This window comes from Chiloscyllium plagiosum, unplaced genomic scaffold (assembly GCF_037043375.1).
Source record: "Chiloscyllium plagiosum isolate Xiang-an unplaced genomic scaffold, Cpla_swu_hap1 HiC_scaffold_27, whole genome shotgun sequence".
In the NCBI taxonomy this organism is placed as follows: Eukaryota; Metazoa; Chordata; class Chondrichthyes; order Orectolobiformes; family Hemiscylliidae; genus Chiloscyllium; species Chiloscyllium plagiosum.
In genome coordinates this window covers 10,223,258-10,244,647 of record NW_028270165.1, presented here as the reverse complement: position 1 = coordinate 10,244,647, position 21,390 = coordinate 10,223,258, and the positions used below count along the sequence as shown (strand labels likewise).

At 46.4% G+C, this 21,390-nt stretch overlaps 1 long non-coding RNA gene across 2 annotated transcripts; it reads left to right on the top strand.

Annotated features, from left to right (window-relative positions):
• The first annotated feature begins 1,538 nt into the window (after positions 1-1,538).
• LOC148143072 (uncharacterized) lies at positions 1,539-13,205 on the top strand. 2 transcript variants are annotated; one of them, XR_015751112.1, is made up of 3 exons: positions 1,539-1,635; positions 9,643-9,747; positions 12,623-13,205. It is a non-coding gene; the product is annotated as an uncharacterized LOC148143072 (long non-coding RNA). The 2 variants fall into 2 exon arrangements; XR_015751111.1 differs by having other exon boundaries at positions 1,542-1,778.
• Positions 13,206-21,390: the final 8,185 nt, after the last annotated feature.

Sequence of the window (21,390 nt, the reverse complement as noted above, 5' to 3'; positions counted from 1 at the left end):
TGGAACAGCATCATAAGACACAGAACTTATATCAAAACATCAGTGTCATGCAACTGATAGAATATATTGAACAAACTTAGATAGTCTTCATCTCTTAGAATGGGTGTGGGCTTTGGTTCATTAATATGTAACACTTTTAGAGTACTCAGTACAGTTCTGTTGGCCCTGTAATAGGAAGAATACTATTAGAGGGGGTTTAATAAAGATTTACCAGGATGTTGTAAGGACTGGAGGGTTTGAGGTTATAAGGAGAGGCTGGGACTTTATTCACTGGAGCACAGGAAGTTGGGGGGGGGGGGGGGGGGTGACCTCATTGAGATTGATAAAATCATGAGGATTGGAGGTAAGGTGAATAACAAAGGGCTCTTGCTTAGCGTCGGCGAGCTCAAAACTAGGGGGCATTTTTTTTTAATGTGAAGAGAGAGATTTAAAAGGAACCGGAGGGGCAACATTTTGAAAGAGGGTGATTTGCACGTGGAATGAACTTGCTGAGGATGTAGTAGATGCAGATACAGTGACAACATTGAAACAGCATTTGGATGGGTACGTGAATGGAAAGGTTAGAGGGATATGGGCCAAATGCAGGCAAGTGGGACTGGTTTAGTTTGGAATCCTGGTCGGCATGGACGAATTGGACCGAAGTGTCTGTTTCTGTGCTGGAAACCTTTATTGAAACTGGTAGAATTCTGAAAGGGGCTTGACAGGATAGATGCAGATAAAATGCTCCTTTGGTGGGGAGGGTCATCGAATTCCGACAATGTGGAAGCGGGCCATTCAGCCCATTGATTCCTCTCTGGCCCTCCTGAACAGTATCCCACCCATACCCAACCCCTTACTCCGTATTTCCCATGGCCAAGCCACCCTAACCTGTACATCCCTGGTCACTATGGGTAACTTAGCACGGCCAATTCTCCCTAACCTACACCCGAATCTATAACTTACCTTCTCAAGAATGTAATTTAAATGCAGAGCTTTTCTAAAAAAAATGTCAGTCTGACTCAACATTGGGACACAGACAGAATTCACACCTATTGTCTCTACTTATAAATAGGGCAACGTCTCTTCGAAATGTAGATTCATTTAGATATAACTGCGTCACTTTACATATGAAGATATCCCTTTGAATGTGCCCACATCCCTTTGAAATGGAATCTCGTCCATTTAAACCTCTTTATTTGCATAACTACCCGTTAAAATGTCCACGTCCCTTTAAAATGCAGATTGCCCCTTTCGATATGACGCCGTTCCGTTAGATGTCGGAATATCTGTTTAAATTGAGCCGTGAGCTTTCCCAATGGAGACAGGGCTCCTGGAAACGTGGCAGTGTCCCCCCTGCAGCAGCAGAGCGAGACAGGAGAGTTTGTTTTTGTGAATGAGCAGTTGTAGCGCGAGGTGGCTGTTGCTTGGTGACGGTGAGGCTCCCCCGGCCCCGCCCATCCCCCGTGCAGACGTCACGCGGGGGCGAAGGCGGTTGGGAGGAGAAGTCGCTCGAGCGGGGAAGCGGCGGGAGGGCGGCCGTTAGGAAAATGGCGCCGTGCGGCCCGGGGCAGACATCCGTCACTGGGCACCGCCGCCTTCCTGGCGCAGCTGCTGTGTCACGGCCACACCGGCCGGCTGTACAGCAGGCAGGAGCCGGTGAGCATTCTGGAGGCGGATGGGGTTAAGGGCCTGCTTGGGAACTCGTCGGCCGCCTGGGTGGTGGAGTTCTACTGGTCGTGGGGCGGCCCCTGTGTCAACTATGGGGCCACCTGGAAGGTACTGGGCCCGGGAGGTGAAAGGTGAGGCAGGTTGTGGGGGGGACGGAGGGGAAGGAATGTGGGGCCTGTCCTGTCATAGTGACATTTTACACTCACTTTCCATCTGCTTTTACTGGCGCTTGTGCTGTTTCCCCCTCACTGTATGTTTAATCCTTGTGCTGTTTGCCCCTCACTGTGTGTTTAATCCTTGTGCTGTTTGCCCCTCACTGTGTGTTTAATCCTTGTGCTGTTTGCCCCTCACTGTGTGTTTAATCCTTGTGCTGTTTGCCCCTCACTGTGTGTTTAATCCTTGTGCTGTTTGCCCCTCACTGTGTGTTTAATCCTTGTGCTGTTTGCCCCTCACTGTGTGTTTAATCCTTGTGCTGTTTGCCCCTCACTGTGTGTTTAATCCTTGTGCTGTTTGCCCTTTGCTGTTACTTGTGCAATTGCTGAGGGTAGTGTGTAAAGACTAGTGAAGGAGATTATGCACCAGCATGTATATGTTCCTCAGGCATTGAAGGGGCAGGATCTGTTGAGAATGGTTGGTCAAGTGTGTGGTGTACTAAACCTTGTTAATATGGGTATAGTTATGATTTGGAGATGCCAGTGTTGGACAGGGATGTACAAAGTTAAAAATCACACAACACCAGGTTATAGTCCAACAGCTTTAATCAGCTGATGAAGTAGCATCGCTCCGAAAGCTAGTGTGCTTCCAATTAAACCTGTTGGAATATAACCTGGTGTTGTGTGATTTTTAACTGGGTATAGTTTGTTACTTGGAAAATATACTTTTTATTATTTAGAGTCATAGAGATGTACAGCACGGAAACAGACCCATTTGGTCCAACCTGTCCATGCCAGCCAAATATCCTAAATTAATCTAGTCACATTTGTCAGCACTTAGCTCATATCCCTCTAAACCCTTCCTATTCATAGACCCATCCAGATGCCTTTTAAATGCTGTAATTATACCGGCTTCCACTACTTCCTCTGGCAGTTCATTCCATACAAGCACCACCCTCTGCATGGAAACGTTGCCCCTTAGGTACCTTTTATATCTTTCTGCTCTCGCCCTAAACCTATGCCCTCTAGTTGTGAACTTCACCCCAACACTGAGGAAAAGACATAAAAACATTGAGCAGCCAGACAAATGCAAAAGCAATAAAATATCGAGGCACATAGTGTAAAACAAATTATGGCTCTAATCCTTTTTGTTCTCTGAGGCATATGGACACTTAAAATTTGTCAATAACGTCAGCATTGCTACAGAGCATATTGTGTACACTCCTCAGTGTCAACAAGCAGGCACATGTTTGCCGGTGTCACCAAAACATTGGGCATGTTCCTCGCTGTCGGCAGAAAAGGGGCGAGACCTACTTTTGATGGACAAATAAGGAGCACTGGAGGACCAGAAGGAGAGTTGTCCTCATGCCAATTGGAGCTCCCCTATTGTCTGAATGCGGAAGGTGGACCATGAGCTTCTTAAGGTCCTGCTCCTCCTCTCACACTGAATGAAGATTGAGCTTCAACTCAGACTGCAACTTCCTTCCTCTGTCCAACATCTGTGAGTACAGCACTCTCTTTTCTCACCCCCTTTTCCATTTACGTTTCATTCTGGGGTTCAATTGTTGACTTGGAGCAACTGAAAGGAATGGGAATGAATCCAGCGAGGGGATAGACTCTGGAAAAGTTAGTCCATGTCTGTGTCTCAATTGGCAAAACAGACAAGCAGGAGTCTGGAAGAATGCAGCAAGCCAGGCAGTATCAGGAGGTGGAGAAGTCGACGTTTCGAGTGTAACCCTTGTTCAGGACTGGGGGTGAGTATAGGGAGAGCTGCAGAACAAGGGTATGCTGAGGGCAGGGTGATGAAGTGGGGATAGGTGTAAATAGGTAGAGGGTACGACCTGGTTGGTGAATGTGAGGAAGGAACCTAGTTGGTGGCAGGGAGGTGGAGGGGCAGGGGCTCGGAAGGGAGGTTATTTGAAATTGGAGAACTCACTGTTGAGTCCTTCGGGCTGTGGACTGCTCAGGTGGAAGATGAGATGTTGTTCCTCCAATTTGCACTTTGGTTTGTTGTGGCAATGGATGGGGCCAAAAATGGTCATGTCAGAAAGGGAGTGGGAAGGGGAATGAAAATGGGTGGTGACTGGGAGGTCCGATCGGCCTCTGCAGACCTTGCTGCGATGCTCGGCGAACCGTTCCCAAAGTTTATGCTCGTGCTCCCCGACGTAGAGAAGGCCACAGTTGGCAAATACAGTACCCCAACGTAAAGTTACAGCCTTGGCTCTGAAAAAAAGTAGAAAGGTATATTGTTTAAATGGTGATATATTGGGATGTGGAGAAAGTGAGGACTGGAAATGCTGGAGATTAGAGTCAAAAAGTGTGGTGCTGGAAAAGCGCAGTAGGTCAAGCAGCATCCGAGCAGTAGGACAGTCGAGGTTTTGGGCGCAAGCCCTTCATCAAGAGTGATGCGTGGATGTTCAGGGGGCATCAGTGTCCATCTGTGCCAGTTGTCAGATAGGTGCAGCAGGCAATGAGCAAGGCAAGTGGTGTATTAGCAAGAGGAATTAAGTTCAGAAGCGGGGATGTCTTCCTGCAGTTGGGGGGTCATTGAATATTCGAGGAGATAGTGAGGTCTGCCGATGCTGGAGATCAGAGCTGAAAATGTGTTGCTGGAACAGCGCAGCAGGTCAGGCAGCATCCAGGGAACAAGAGAATTGACGTTTGATTCCTAAAGAAGGGCTTATGCCTGAAACGTCGATTCTCCTGTTCCCTGGATGCTGCCTGACCTGCTGCGCTGTTCCAGCAACACATTTTCAGGTCATTGAATATATTCAAGGCTGAGTTCATCTGATTTTTATGTGGATGTTTATGGGGAAGGCAAGAAAATGGTCTTGAGACAAGTACAGAACTGAGTTACAGAACCATACAAGCACAGAAACAGACCCTTCAGTCCAACTAGTCCATGCTGACTATGTTCACCAGCTAAACCAGTCCCACCTGCCAGTGTTTTGTCCCATACCCTTCTGAACATTTCCTAATCATGTAATTATCCAAATGTCTTTTAAACCTTGTAACTGTACCTGCACCCACCACTTCCTCTGGATATTCAGTCCACACGTGAACCACACTCTGTATATAAAAAATATTGTGCCCTTCAAGTCTTTTTAAAATCTCTTTCTCCTCTCACATTCAAAATTTGCTCCCTCATCTTGAAACCCCCAGCCTAGGGGAAGGACACCTGTCATTCACCTCATCTCTCCCCTCATGATTTTATAAACCTTGATAAGGTCACATCTCCACCTCCTATGCTCCAGTGAAAACGTCCCAGCCCATCCACCTAGATGCAGGTAGATCCATATCCAGTCATGATCGGTTCAATGCTGGTCCCAATTCTCTCTCTCGGTGTCCAGGACAGCAAGAGACCACAAGACATAGGAGCAGAAATTAGACCACCAGGTCTGCTCATTCCATTCAATCATCGCTGATCAGTTTCTCAATCCCATTCTTCCACTTTCAACAAAGTGAAAACGGACGGAGAGAGTGTGGGATGGAGATTTTCCGCTTCTAGGGAATAATAGAGGAAAGAGAGTTCACTATAAATTAGAATTTTTGGGATCGGCTGATGAGCCGAGTGTCAGTTGGAGTTTAATTTAGAGAAGTCTGAGGTTTGCATTTTGGTCAAGCAATCCAGGCAGGACTGATGCAGTTAGGGGAATGTTGCAAAATAAAGAGACCTTGGAGTGCAGGTTCATAGTTCCTTGAAAGTGGAGTCTCAGGTGAATAGAATAGTGAAGAAGGCGTTTGGTTTGCTTTCCTTCATTGCTCAGAGCATTCAGTATAGGAGTTGGGAGGTCATGTAATACACCCTTCCCCCTCAAATGTATGGTATCCAACTGCTTCATTGTTTCTCGTGAATACAGCCCACACCTCCCGCTACTGCCATAACATGAAAGCACTAGCTTTTGGAGTTCTGCTCTTTTATCAGGTGGTTGTGGAGAATAAGATCATGATCACAGAATTTATAGCCAAAGGAGTCCAGTGTCATGGAGATGTGATACATTAAACAATTTAGATTAAATCTTCCATCTTTTAGAATGGGGTTCTGTTCTTTGGTATGTTAATCCCAGAACCTGTTTTCAATAACTTTCTCAAGAACGTAATTTAAATGCAGAGCTTTTCTATCCAAAATGTCAGGCTGACTCGGCATTGGGACCCAGACAGAATTCACACCGATTGAAGGGTAGGCTGGGACTTTTTTCATTGGAGCACAGGAGGTTGAAAGGTGAAGGTGTCGGGTGCCTCGTTAGCAAGTTTGCAGATGACGCTCAGATTGATGGAATATCAGATAGTGAAGGGGACTGTCAGATGATACTGCAGAATATAGATTGGAGAGTTGGGAAGAGAAATGGAGTTTAATCCAGACAAATGCGAGGTGATGCATTTTGGAAGGTGCAATTCGAGAGCAAACTATACATTAAATGGGAAGGTCCTGGGGGAAATTGATGTACAGAGAGATCTGGGTGTTCAGATCTATTGCCGTCTTCAGAGAACAATGTCTGTCAGTAGAGTGGTTAAGGCAGCATACAACATGCTTTCCATCATCGGACGGAGTATTGAGTACAAGAGCTGGCAGGCCATGTTGAAGTTATATAAGAATTTGGTTCGGCCACATTTGGAATACTGCTGTACAATTCCGGTCGCCAGATTTCCCAAAGGATGTGGATGCTTTGGAGAGGGTGCAGAGGAGGTTCACCAGGATGTTGCCTGTTATGGAGAGCGCTAACTATGAGGAGAGGTTGAGTAGATTAGGAGTATTTTCATTGGAAATAAGGAGGTTGAGGAGGGGTCTTGATTGAGGCCTATAAAACCATGAGGCATGTAGACAGGGGTGGATAGGAAGAATTTTTTTTCCCCCCATAGGGGAAGACTTAATTACTAGGAGTCACGAGTTCAAAGTGAGAGGGGAAAGGTTTGAGGGAGATCTACATGGAAAGTTCTTTACGCAGAGGGTGGTGGGTGCCTCATGCAGTGGAGGCAGTAGGGCTGGGATCGATAGCGTCATTTAAGATGTATCTAGACAGATACATGAATCGGCAGGGAGCAAAGGGATACAGATCCTTAGAAAATAGGCGGCAGGTTTAGATAGAGAATCTCGATCAGCATAGCCTTGGAGGGCTGAAGGGCCTGTTCCTGTGCTGTAAGGTTCTTTGTTCTCTTTATAGAGGTTTCCAAAACGATGAGGGGCATAGATAAGGTGAACGGCATGTGTCATTTCAAGATTAGGCTGCAAATTAAGGTGAGAGGAGAAAGATTTTAATAAGAGATGAGGAGCACCTTTTTTGTAAACAGAGTGGTTTGTGTGTGGAATAAATGTCCAGAGGAAATAGTGGATGCTGGTTATGTAACAACGTTTAAAAGACATTTGGATAAGTACATGAATAGGAAAGGTTCAGGGGGATATGGGCCAAATACAGGTAGGTGGGACTAGTTTAGTTTGTGAATATAGTCAGCATGGACTAGTTGGGCTGAAGGGTCTGTTTCTGTGCTGTATGACCCTTTAACTGTTCTGTACTGGTCTTAAAATCATTTTACTTGCCTTCCCCCAGAAACATCCACTTCTTTCTTGTTCTAAAATCAGACGAACTCAGCCTTGAATATATTCAATGACCCCCTAACTGCAGAGACTTCTGAACTCATTTCCTCTTGCTAATATACCACTTGCCTTGCTGATTGCTTGCTGCACCTGTCTGACAACTGGCAATGACTGGTGTGGAAGGATGCTGAGGCCACTGTTTACATCCACACATCATTCCTGAGGAAGGGCTCATGCCTGAAACGTTGATTCTCCTGCTTCTCGGATGCTGTCTGATCTGCTGTGCTTTTCCAGTGCCACACTTTTCAACTGTCATCTCCAGCATCTGCAGTCCTCACTTTCTCCGCATCCCAATATGTCACCATTTAAACAACGCACCTCCTTTCAGCAGTTATTTGTTCGTAACTGAGGCTATAACTTCACGCTGTGGGACTGCATTTGCCATGTGTTTGCCAATTGAGATACAGACCTGGACCAACATTTCCCGACTCTGTCCCCTCCCTGGATTCACTCACTTTCTTCAGTTGCTGCAAGTCAACAATTGGCTTCTCATTGGTCCATTTGAAGAAGGATTTGCGCCATTTTTGCAGACAGCAAAGAGCGTGAATGGCTTTTGCTGAACCAGCATGGAAACAGACCCTTCGGTCCAACCCGTCCATGCCGACCAGATATCCCATCCCAATCTAGTCCCACCTGCCAGCATTTGGCCCATATCCCTCCACACCCTTCCTATTCATGTACCCATCCAAATGCCTCTTAAATGTTACAATTGTACCAGCCTCCACCACTTCCTCTGTCAGCTCATTCCATACACGTACCACTTTCTGTGTGAAAAAGTTTCCCAGTAGGTCTCTTTTATATCTTTCCCCTCTCACCCTAAACCTATACCCTTGACTTCTGGACTCCCCCACCCCAGGGAAAAGACTTTGTCTATCTATCCTATCCATGCCCCTTTTGTGAACCTCAGCTTCCGACGCTCCAGGGAAAATAGCCCCAACCTGTTTAGCCTCTCCCTATACCTCAAATCCTCCAACTCTGGCAACATCCTTGTGAATCTTTTCTGAACTCTTTCAAGTTTCACAAAATCTTTCCAATAGGAAGGAGACCAGAATTGCACACAATATTGCAAAAGTGGCCTAACCAATGTCCTGTACAACAGCCACATGACCTCCCAACTTCTGTACTCAATCCTCTGACCAATAAAGGAAAGCATACCAAACACCACCTTTACAGTTCTATCTATCTGCGACGCCAGTTTCAAGGAGATATGAACCTGCACTCTGAGGTGTCTTCGTTCAGCAACACTCCCTAAGACCTTACCATTAAGTGTATAAGTCCTGCTAAGATTTGCTTTCCCAAAATGCAGCACCTCACATTTATCTGAATTAAACTCCATCTGCCACTTCTCAGCCCATTGGCCAATCTGGTCAAGATCCTGTTGTAATCTGAGGTAACCCTCTTCACTGTCCACTGCACCTCTAATTTTGGTATCATCTGCAAACTTACTAACTGTACCTCTTATACTCGCATCCAAATCATTAATGTAAATGACAAAATGTAGAGGGCCCAGCACCGATCCTTCTGGCACTCCACTGGTCACAGGCCTCCAGTCTGAAAAACAACCCTCCATCACCACCCTCTGTCTTCTACCTTTCAGCCAGTTCTGTATCCAAATGGCTAGTTCTCCCTGTATTCCATGAGATCTAATCTTGCTAATCAGTCTCCCATGGGGAACCTTGTCGAACGCCTTACTGAAGTCCATATGGATCACATCTACTGCTCTGCCCTCCTCAATCCTCTTTACTTCCTCAAAAACTCAAAATTTGAGATATGATTTCCCACACAAAAAGCCATGTTGACTATCCCTAATCAGTCCTTGCCTTTCCAAATACATGTACATCCTGTCCCTCAGGACTCCCTCCAACAATGTGCCCGCCACCGATGTCAGGCTCACTGGTCTATAGTTCCCTGGCTTGTCCTTACCACCCTTCTTAAACAGTGGCACCACATTAGCCAACCTCCAGTCTTCCGGCATGCGCAGTGTTCTCTCCTAGCAGATTTAAAGTGTCCAAATGCCACAATTTCTTCCCCCGTCACTCGACATAACCGCGCATGCTCCTTTCTGTGTTTGATGTTCATCTTCCCTATAACCCTCATGATTTTATAAATCTCAAATGAGGTCACCCCTCAACCTCCTGTGCTCCAGTGAAGAGTGTCTCAGCCTCTCCTTACAACTCAAACCCTCCAGTCCTGGCAACATCCTGGGAAATCTTTACTGAACCCTTTCTAATAGAATTCTTCCTATTACAGGGCCACCAGAAGCGTTCTCAGTACTCTACAAGTGGCTTCAGCAACATCCTGTACAACTTCAACATTATGTCCCAGCTCCTTTATTCAATGGTGTGAACAATTAAGGTAAATGTGCTGAATGCCTTCTGAAGCTTCCTTCCAGCCAGTGATGCAACTTTCAAAGAAGTATATATCTGAACCCCCCCCGCCCCCCACCATATCCCTCTGTACAAGCCCGGCCCTTCCTTATTTTGGCAAAATGCAACCCCTCACCTTTTATCTATACACATGTTCTCTCTCAGACATACACACATACACGCCCCCCCCCAACACACACACCCTTTCACAGGCTTCTCCTCCATCACACTCACTTTACCAAGCATGTGCACACATACTCTCTTACACGCACTCTCATGCTGCACACATACATATAACAATGTGGTGCATTTGCAGAATTATATTTGCAGATATATTCAATTTTGCACAAAACGCACAATATGCAGGTAGTCAATCCATGTAATATTTTATAAATTCCTAGTTTGGAAATAGAACCAGTCCGATTTAAGATTGGGATACTCTCACACCTTTCATGCATTGTCTGGACTGAGATGTCACCTGTTTTTTAAAAAGACCTTAAGTGATCTTGAGAATATGACTTAATAGTAGTACTGCGATGTACACATTAATGAACTAAAACCTGCAACCCATTCTAAAAGATGAAAGATTTAACAACAATCTATGTTTGTCAATATATCATCAGTTGCATGACATTGATCTTTTGCTCTTAACTCTGTGTCTTATGATCCTGCTCCACAGTTACCCGATGAAGGAGCAGCACTCCGAAAGCTGGTGCTTCCAAATAAACCTTTTGGACTATAACCTGGTGTTGTGATTTTTAAACCGTGTCCAACCTAGTCCAACAGCAGCACCTCCACCTCGTTTCTAGTGAACACAGCCCATACTTCCCAGTGCTGCCAGTAAACTGCCGATGAAACGATGCACTCCTGAAAAATTTATAGTATCTAACGAAACCAGCTACTCATTCACTGCTCCATCTAATACACAACATTGGAAACTTAGTGCAGAAGGCTGCAAGAAATGAGCAGCTTTAAAACAAAAACCGCTTGGAGCTTTCAATGAGAGCCTGAGCCCAGCAGTACGTTCTGGTTACCTTTTATTCTGTGTCCCAACATGGTTACAGCTTCAGATCCCCCCCCCCCAGCAAAAAGGGCAGAGAAAGAGTAGCTGTTTTTTAGACAACTCCACAATAGGGGAGAGGAGCAAAGGGCGGGGCAAGGCCAACAGCAGGCCCCCACACTACGCCTGCATTGCCTTGCACAGTTTACAAAAATGACTTCCCCTTCAGAGACTTCCCCTCTGTGTGGGAGCAGGCCAACTGGCCCAAAGGCTACACACCGATCCTCCGAAAGGTAACCCACCCACACAATTCCCCTATTGCTCAACATTTACCCTTGACTAATGCACCTAACCTGCACATCCCTGGGCACTATCTGAACCTGGACAAAGTTAAAAATCTCACAACACCAGGCTAAGTCCGACAGTTTATTTGGAAACACGAGCTTCGGAGCACTGCTTCTTCATCAGGTGATTGTGGACAATAAGATCATATGGCACAGAATTTATAGGAAAACATTACAGTGCCCTGCCACTGAACTGATATATTGAACAAACCTGGATTTTTAAGTCTTTCATATTTTAGAATAGGTTGCAGCAATCATTAATTAGATTACTTACAGTGTGGAAACAGGCCCTTCGGTCCAACAAGTCGACACCGCCCCGCCGAAGCGCAACCCACCCATACCCCCTAAATTTACCCTTTACCTAACACTACGGGCAATTTAGCATGGCCAATTCACCTGACCTGCAGGTCTTTGGACTGTGGGAGGAAACCAGAGCACCCGGAGGAAACCCACGCAGACACTGGGAGAACGTGCAAACTCCACACAGTCAGTCGCCTGAGGCGGGAATTGAACCCAGGTCTCTAGAGCTGTGAGGCAGCAGTGCTAACCACTGTGCCACCGTGCCGCCCACTAAACAAAAACAAACATTGCATAGGGCTTTCTGATAGGAAGGAAACCAGAATTGCATGCAATATTCCAACTGTACAGCTGTAACATGACCTCCCAACTCCTGTACTCAATACTCTGACCAATAAAGGAAAGCATACCAAATGCCATCTGCACTATCCTATTGACCTGCGACTCCACTTTCATAGAGCTGTGAACCTGCACTCCAAGGTCTTTTTGTTCAGCAACACTCCCTCGGACCTTACCATTAAGTGTCCAAGTCCTTCTAAGATTTGCTTTCCCAAAATGCAGCACCTCACATTTACCTAAATTAGATTCCACTTGCCACTTCTCAGCCCATTGGCCCATCTGATCAAGATCCCATTGTAATCTGAGGTAACCTCCTTCGTTGTCCACTACACCTCCAATTTTGGTGTCATCAGCAAACTTACTATACCACTTATGCTCGCATCCAAAAGGTAGTGGGCCCATTATCTATTTTCAAAGTGGAATTTACAATATATTACATGTATTGACTGCCTGCAGATTGTGCAGTCTTTGAGCAAAGTAGAATGTATTTGCAAACATCATGCTACAAAGACAAACTCCCACCATGGATGATCTATCATGTGTGCATGAGATAGAGAAAAAGTCCATGTCCGTGCTGTATATCTCTGTCTATTTGATAACAGATGCTTTATTCCTGTTGGTGTAAATGTTGTTGTAATTCATAGCTGGGTACTAATAGATGTAAGGGTGACAGAATTCCTCAAGTAGGGCACTGTAAGATTCCTGAGAGACCCCTATTCCTGGTTTACTTCCTCATGAACAAACATTAAGCACGTGCGCCTATTTATGATTTTTGTTTCATTTTTTCTTGTTTTATTCCCTGCTATGACTGCACCTTGTATCAGGATGGTTGACGGGCTGGGAGATTGTGGGTTGGGTCTTGATTGAATATTTTATCGTTCCAGAAGTTATAAAAGGCGGGGTCAAAGCTTTAACAGTAATCCAGCAGAGCTGAGAACAGACCGACATCTTAGTCTGTGGGAACAGGAGGATCAACACGGGACAGAGAAATCAGGGCCTGAAATCTGAGCTGACACCAGACCATCCTGTGATCCAGTGCTTTGATTAGCAGCATCCTTCTACATCAGTCAATGCCAGTTGTCAGACAGGTGCAGCAAGGCAAGTGGTATATTAGCAAGCTGAACTGAGATTAGAAGTAGGGATGTCTTCCTGTAGTTAGGGGGTCATTGAATATATTCAAGGCTGAGTTCATCTGATTTTTGAACAATAAAGTGTGGATTTCTTTGTGCGCAGGAGGTTTTTTTTTTATTTTGAATGGTTTATGTGTTGGATGCAGGTACAGTATCCACGTTGAAGGCGGAAGGCAAGAAAATGGTTTTAAGACCACGACAGAACAGTTATGTTAGACAGCACAGAAACGGACCCTTCAGTCCAACTATTCCATGCTGCCTACGTTCTCAAACTAAACTAGTGCCACTTGCCAGTGTTTGGCCCATATCCCTCCGCACCGTGCCTCTTCATATACTTATCTAAATGTCTTTTAAACGTTGCATCTGAATGTGCATCCACCACTTCCTCTTTACATTCACTCCACACGTGAAACACTCTGTTTATAAACAAACTTTTCCTGATTCTGTCCGCTCCGTGAATTCATTCCCTTTCCTTTCGGTTGCTGCAAGTCGTAAATTGAAGCCCAGAATGAAAATCATGGAAAAGGAGTTGTGAAGAGAGTACCATACACACAGATGGTTGACAGAATAAGGAGGTTACAGTCTGGAGCAAACTCAATCTTCATTCAGAGAGAGCAGCAGCAGCTTCCGAAGCTCATGTTCCAACGTCTGCATTCAGACAATAGGAAGGCTCTGATTGGCAGAAGGACCAGTCACCTTCCGGTCCTCCAGGGCTCCTGACTGGCCTCTTTCACTACCCTGTCTCCCAATGATGCATCTTTCAAAGAACTATGTACCTGATTTGGAGATGCCGCTGTTGGACTGGGGTGTGCGAAGTTAAATTTCACACAATACGAGGTGATACTCTAACAGGCTCATTTGTAAGCACTAGCATTTGGAGCACTGCTCTTTCATCAGGTGGTTGTGTCTTATGATCCTGTTCCACAAACACCCAATGAAGAAGCTCGTGCTTCCAAATAAGCCAGTTGGACGATAACCTGGTGTTGAGTTTTAACTTTATCCACCCCAGTCCAACACCAGCACCTCCACATCATGTCTAGTGAACCAAGCACACACTTCTCAGTGCTGCCAGGAAACTACAATGCTGATGACATTGCACTCCTGAAAATTTTACAATTTCTAACAATGCTGGCTACCCATTCACTGCTGCAACCGATACACAACATTGGAAACATAGTACAGGAGACTGTCAGAAATGAGCACAGCAGGTCAGGCAGCATCTGAGGAGCAGGAACATCAACGTTTCTGGCAAAAACCTGAGGAAGGGCTTTTGCCCGAAATGTCAATTTCCCTGGTCCTCGCACGCTGCCTGACCTGCAGTGCTTTGCCAGCATCACTCTAATCTTGACTCTGATCTCCAGCATCAGCAGTTCTCACTTTCACATGTAAAATGAGCAGTTTTAAAACAAAAACCTGTTGCAGTTTAAAGCTCTCAGTGAGAGTCTGAGCTCAGTGTGAAGTTCAGGTAATCTTTATTGTGACCCAACTTTGTTTCAGCTTCAGAATCTACCAGCAGAAATGCGTAGAAAAAGTAGCAATTTTTTAAAAATAGCTCAAGGTCAAAGTGCAACCCCTCACTTTCTTCATTATTGGTCACCACTGAGTCGTCCCTTTGTAACTGCATCCTTGGTACAGCTTTAACCTGGAGGAAGTATTGCCTCACTCAGCAATTTCAACCTGTATTCCAATCAAGTTGGATGAGCAGCGTAGAGTCCACCAGACTGTTGTGGGGCTGGAGTCACATGTAGGCCAGACCGGGTAAAGGATGCAGCTGGGACGACTGCTCTAATAACTGCTCAAGTCTTCCCTAAAAAAGAACTGAGTGAATCAGATGGGGGTTTTCTTCCACCCCCACCCCACCGACAATGGTTTCACCGTTAGATTCTGAACTCCAGATTTCTGACCAAATTCGAATTCCACCATCTGTGTGGACCCGTTGGTGCCTCAACAGGTTGGAGGATTCACGGAATGTCCTTCTGCACTCGGGGCAGCTGAAGGGTCTCTCCCCCGTGTGGACCCACCGGTGCCTCAGCAGGGCAGAGGCCTGGGTAAAGGCCTTCCTGCACTCAGGGCAGCTGATTCCCTGCTGTGACTACACTGTGCCTGGATTGTTGACTGGCTGGGAGATTGTGGATTGAGGCTTGATTGACTAAATGTTTGTCCCAGAAGGTGTAGAAGGGGGGTTCAGAGCTTCAACAGACATCCAGCAGAGCTGAGAACAGACAGACATCCACATGCCTTTTAAATGTTGTAATTGTGCCAGCCTCCACCACTTCCTCTGGCAGTTCGTTCCATACATGCACCACCCTCTGAAGTGGTTGCCCCTCCAATCTCTTAAATCATTCCACTCTCACCTCAAACATATGCCTTCTAGTTTTGGACTGCCATACCCTGGGGAAAAGACCTTAGGGTTTCCCCTCTATCCATGGCCCTTACAAAGGTCTATAAGTTTATCCCTCAGTCTCTGATGCTCCATGGAAAATGCCCCTGGCCTATTCTTTTCTGACCCCTTTCAAAGTTTCATAACATCTTTCCTACGCAGGGAGACCAGAACTAACTGCAGTATTCCAAAAGTGGCTTAACCAACATCCTGGACAGCCACAACATGACCTCCCAACTCATCTACTCAATGCTCTGACCAACAAAGGCTATCCTGTCTACCTGAGAACTATGGAACCTGCACTCCAAGGACTCTTTGTTCTGCAACACTCCTCTTAACTGTGTCAGTCCTGCCTGGATTGCTTGACCAAAATGCAACAACTCACATTTCTCCAAATTAAATTCCATCTACCACTCTTTGGCCCATCCGATCAATTCTAATTTATAGCGAACTCACTTTTCTCTCTCATTCCCTAGAAGCTGAAAATCTCCATCCCACACACACTCCCTTCATTCTCACTTTGCTGACCCTAATCCCTGCTGTACCTCATCCTGAAGGGTCTGGTTCATGCTGATTAACGGGCGCACACTCAGGGGGGGGGAGGAGTAGGAGGGGGGGGGGGGGTCTAATTGAAACATACATAATCTTCAAAGCCTGGACAGAGTGGACATTGCAAAGATGTTTCCATTGGTAGGACAGACTCGGGCCAGAGGGCACAGCCTTAGAGTAAAGGGAAGACCTTTTAGAACGGAGAAACTTCTTCAGCCAGAGAGCGGTGAATCTGTGGAATCTATTTCCACAGAAGGCTGTGCAGGCCAGGTCACTGAGGATATTTAAAACTGAGACAGATAGGTTCTTGAGTATCAAGGGGATCAAAGGTTACGGGGAGAATGGGGCAGGTGGGACTAGTTTAGTTTGTGAACACAGTCAGCATGGTCTAGTTGGATTGAAGGGTCTGTTTGTGCTCTCTGGCTCTGTAACTGTTCTAAACTGGTCTTGAAACCATTTTCATGCCTTCCTCTTGTTCAAAAATCCAATTAAGATCATGGCTAATCTATTCACCATCTGAGATCCTCCTCCCTGCATTGTCCCAACTACCCTTAATTCCCCTACCATTGCAAAAACCCATCCAATTGTGTCTTGAATATACTTAATGAAGCTGCCTCTACTGCTTCCTGGGGCAGAGAATTCCATAGATACACTACACTCCATGAAAAGCAGTTCCTCCTCATCTCTATCCTAAATTTACTCCTCCTAATCTTGAGCCTGGTTTCATTCACCAGCAGAAATGACTCAATAAGTAGAGTTTCATCCTCACAGTGCAATGAATTCCCACTTTGCACCAAAACCTCGGATTTACTCACTCACTCAGTTGCTGTCTCACAAATGCAAGATTTCATTGTACCTTCTACTCCCATTAAGGGCAAAACATCTTTGAAAAGTCCTCAGAAACACTTCTGCTCTCACCGAAGATGATTAGAGTCATACAGCACAGAAACAGACCCTTTGTCCATCCACATTAAGGGCAAAGCATCTTTGAAAGCTGCTCTGAAACTCCAGCCTTCACAATCACACTTCTGCTCTCACTGAAGATGATGAGAGTTATATAGAACCGAATCAGACCCTTTGTCCATCCACACATCATTCCTGATGAAGTGCTCGGGACCAAAATGTCGACTCTCCTGGTCCTCAGATGCTGCCTGACTTACCACCTTTTTCAGCACCACACTTTGACTCTCATCTCCAACATCTGCAGTTCTCACTTTCTCCACATCCCACAGTATCACCATTTAAACAATACATCTCCTTGCTGCTTTTTTGTTTCATAGCAAAGACTATAACTTCACATTGAGATACTGCATTTGCCACGTGTTTGTAAATTGTGGTCTTCTCGACTTCGGGGAGACTGAGCATAAACTTGGGGAACGGATTGGCGAGCATCACAGCTGGGTCCGCAGAGGCTGACCAGACCTCCCAGTCACCATCGATTTTAATTCCCCTTCCCACTCCCTTTCTGACAAGAACATCATAGGCTTCCTCTATTGCCATAACGAACCAAACCGCAAATTAGGGAACAACATCCCATCTTCCGCCCGGGCAGACTACAGCCTGCAGGACCCAACATCGAGTACTCCAATTTCAAATAACCTCCCTTTCCATCACCCGACTCCCTTCTCAGCCCCATGCCCCTCACTACCACTCCTTCCTGCCACCAACCTGATTTCTTCCACCCAATGATTAATCTGACCGATTCTTCACCTATCCCCACTTTAGCCCCCGGTCCTGGTACCCATCCCCAGTCCTGACGAAGGGTTACACCCGAAATATCGACTTCTACACCTCGTGATGCTGCCTGATTTGCTGTGCCCTTCCAGCCTCCTGTCTGTCTATTTTGCCAATTGAGACACAGACCTCGATCACTTTTCCATAGTCCGTCCCCTCCCTGGGTTCAATCCCTTTCCTTTCAGTTGCTGTAAGTCAACAATTGAACTCCGGAAAGAAATAGAAATGGCAAAGGGGGCGAGAAAAGAGAGTGCTGTACTCACAGATCTTAGACAGAGGAAAGAATTTGCAGTCTGGGTGAAGCTCAATGTTGATTCAGAAAGAGGAGCAGGAGTAGCAGCTTCAGAAATTCATGGTCCAACTTCCGCATTCAGACAATGGGGTGGCTCTGATTGGCAGGAGGACCAGTTTTGTTTTGGTCCTCCACGGTTCCCTATTGGACCATCAAAGGAAGGTTGCGCGCCATTTTTTGCGGAAAGCGATGAGCATGCCCAGTGTTTAGCTGGCACCGGTGGGCATGTGCACTGCGTTACTGACACCGGGAAACATGCGCAGTATGCTCACTAGGGATGCTGGTGTTCCTGTCAGATTTTATGAGTCCAAATGCCAATACGACAAAAAAGGGGTCGAGCTACAATTTGTTTTTCCCTGTGATTCGACATTGTATTGTTTTTGCATTCTGTCTGGCTGCTCAACTTTTGTATGTCTTTTCCCCACGTTGCGCGAGTCCAGAACTGGAGGGCATGGGTTTAGGGTGAGAAGGGAAAGATTTCTGAGGGGCAACCTTTTTGCACAGAACGCTGGTGGGGGTCAGCCAGAGGAAGTGGTGGAGGCCAGTACAATGATAATATTTAAAATGCATCTGGATGGGGATATGAATAGGACAGATTCAGAGGGATAAGGGGCCAAATGCTGGCAAATGGGTCACTAGATTAATTTAGGATATCTGGTCGGCATAGACCGAAGGGTATGTTTCGTGCTCTGTGACGCTATTTCTAGATAGTTGGAACCAACTTCACAAGACTAGGACTAGGCCATTCACCCCTTACAGTCAAGATCAGAGTGGTGTTGGAAATCACAGCAGGTCAGGCAGCATCCAAGGAGCAGGAAAATCGATGTTTCAGGCAAAAGCCTCGAATGCTGCTTGACCGGCTGTGCTTTTCCAGCACCACTCTAATCTTGACTCTAATCTCCTGCATCTGCAGTGCTCATTTTCGCCCATTCACCCCTTCCAGCCTGTCCTGAGCGGTGGCCTGACTGCGTTTACTTCAGTGAAAGAATCAGACAGATTTCAGCAGCTCTTTTAAAAAACTTGAACACGCTTTCTGGCTTTAACGATGTTTCTGAAGATATCATTTTAGGTTTAGGGTGTAGGTTTGATATCCAGACGTTTCATCACCTGGCTAGGTAACATCTTCAGTGGCGACGCCAAGTGAAGCGAAGCTGTTGTCTCCTGCTTTCTATTTATTTATTTCTCCTGGATGGGGTTCCTGGGGTTTGTGGTGATGTCATTTCCTGTTCGTTTTCTGAGAAGCTGATAGATGGTATCTCAGTCTATGTGTTTGGTTATGGCGTTGAGGTTGGAGTGCCAGGCCTCTAGGAATTCTCTGGCAAGTCTTTGCTTAGCCTGCCCCAGGATAGATGTGTTGTCCCAGTCGAAATGGTGTTTTTTTTCATCCATGTGTAGGGCTACGAGGCCTGGCACTCCAAGCACAACACCATAAACAAACACATAGATCTACATGCCATCTATCAACCCCTCAGAAAACGAACGGGAAATGACATCACCACATACCCCAGGAACCCCATCCAGGAGAAAGATATAAATAGAAAGCAGGAGACACAGCTTCGCTTCACTTGGAGGTCGCCACTGATGATGTTACCTAGCCAGGTGATGAAACATCTGGATATCAAACCTACAGCCCAGCGAGCAAACCTACACCCTAAACCTCAACCTGAGCTACAAACCTTGCAAAAATCATTTTAGGTATTCTCAATTTTGAAGATCAGCCATTTATCACCCCTCCCAACTCCCAGGTAGAGTCATTACTATCCCTTATCTCTCTCTCTCTCTCTCTCTCTCTCTCTCTCTGTTCTTTGAAGGGCTTGATACAGCGGTCAAAGATGGTTCGAGGCTTGAGAAAGGACGGGTGTGGTGGGGGCTGGGGAGAATAGAGACCAAAAGGATGGGGGACAGAGAGAGAGAGAAAATGGCAGTCAGAGGGTGGGGGTAGAGAGAGAGAATGAGTGGGGTTGATAGAGAGATTGAGTGGGGAAGAGAGAGTGGGCGTGGCGGAGAGGTGGGGAAGGGCAGGGTGTTACTAGGCACACAGAAACACAAGATGGCTACTGAGCCATCAGTTGGCCAACTTGACACACAAGATGGCCGCTGGATCACAATATGGAGAGAAACAGCAGAGCAGATACAGACACTGCCTGGGGCCACCAGAATGCCAGCACAATCGACTCACAACCCAGGTGATTAGTTTAAGGCGGGTGGGGGAGAGAATACACATGAGTAATGAACACTGCCCGCTGAAGTGTCTGGGTCCAGCCAACACCTCTTATAGAAGTGTCAGCAGAGCAGGTAAGGGCTGTTTGGCAGGGGCTGCTTGAAGGCTCGGTGACGTTTGTTTAACGGTTTAAATTTGAAAGTTTTTTTTTTAAAAAGCGCGAAGCGGATCTGGAAGTTGGTGTAGCGTAAGCTTACCTGGGTAGGTTTCTTTCCCTATAAAAGCACGCAGGAGAGGAACCCGAGGCACTACAGAGGTGCCTAACCTAATAATAAGAACCGTTGTGGTAAGTAGGTAAGTGCTGCATTTTGCTTGTTCTATTCTTGGACCTAGTTTGTTTTTAAAAGGTTACTTTTAGAGGGATGGCAGTGAAGGCAGTGCAATGTTCCTCTTGCAACATGTTTGATGTGAGGGATGCCATGGTCGTCCCTGCTGATTACTCTTGCAGGAAGTGCACCCATCTCCAGCTCCTCCAAGACCATGTTAGGGAACTGGAGCTGGAGTTGGATGAACTTAGGATCATTCGGGAGGCAGAGGGGGTCATAGATCGGAGCTTTAGGGAAGTAGTAACTCCAAAGATTGCAAACAGGTGGGTGACAGTGAGGGGGACTGGGAAGAAGCAGCCAGTGCAGGGACCCCTGCGGCCGTTACCCTCAAGAACAAGTATACCATTTTGGATACTTGTGGGGGGGACGACTTACCAGGGGTAAGCAATGGGGTTCAGGCCTCTGGCATGGAGCCTGTCCCCGTTGCTCAGAAGGGAAGGGTGGAGAAGAGCAGAGCAATAGTTCGGGGCACAGATAGGCGGTTCTGTGGGGGCGAGAGAGACTCACGTTTGGTATGTTGCCTCCCAGGTGCAAGGGCGTGACGTCTCTGATCGTGTTTTCCGGATCCTTAAGGGGGAGGGGGAGCAGCCTGAAGTCGTGGTCCACATTGGCACAAACGACATAGGTAGGAAGAGGGTTGAGGATGTTAGGCAGGCTTTCAGGGAGCTAGGTTGGAAGCTCAGAGTAAGAACAGAGTTGTTGTCTCTGGTTTGTTACCCGTGCCACGTGATAGAGAGTCGAGGAATAAGGAGAGAGAACAGTTAAATGCGTGGCTACAGGGATGGTGCAGGAGGGAGGGATTCCGGTATCTGGATAACTGGGGTTCTTTCTGGGGAAGGTGGGACCTCTATAAACAGGATGGTCTACACCTGAACCTGAGGGGCACCAGTATCCTTGGGGGAAGGTTTGCTAGTGCTCTTCAGGGGGGTTTAAACTAATTCTACAGGGGCATGGGAACCTAGACTGTAGCTTTAGGGTGCAGGACCTGGAGTGTAGGGAGGTTAGGAACATGGCATCAAT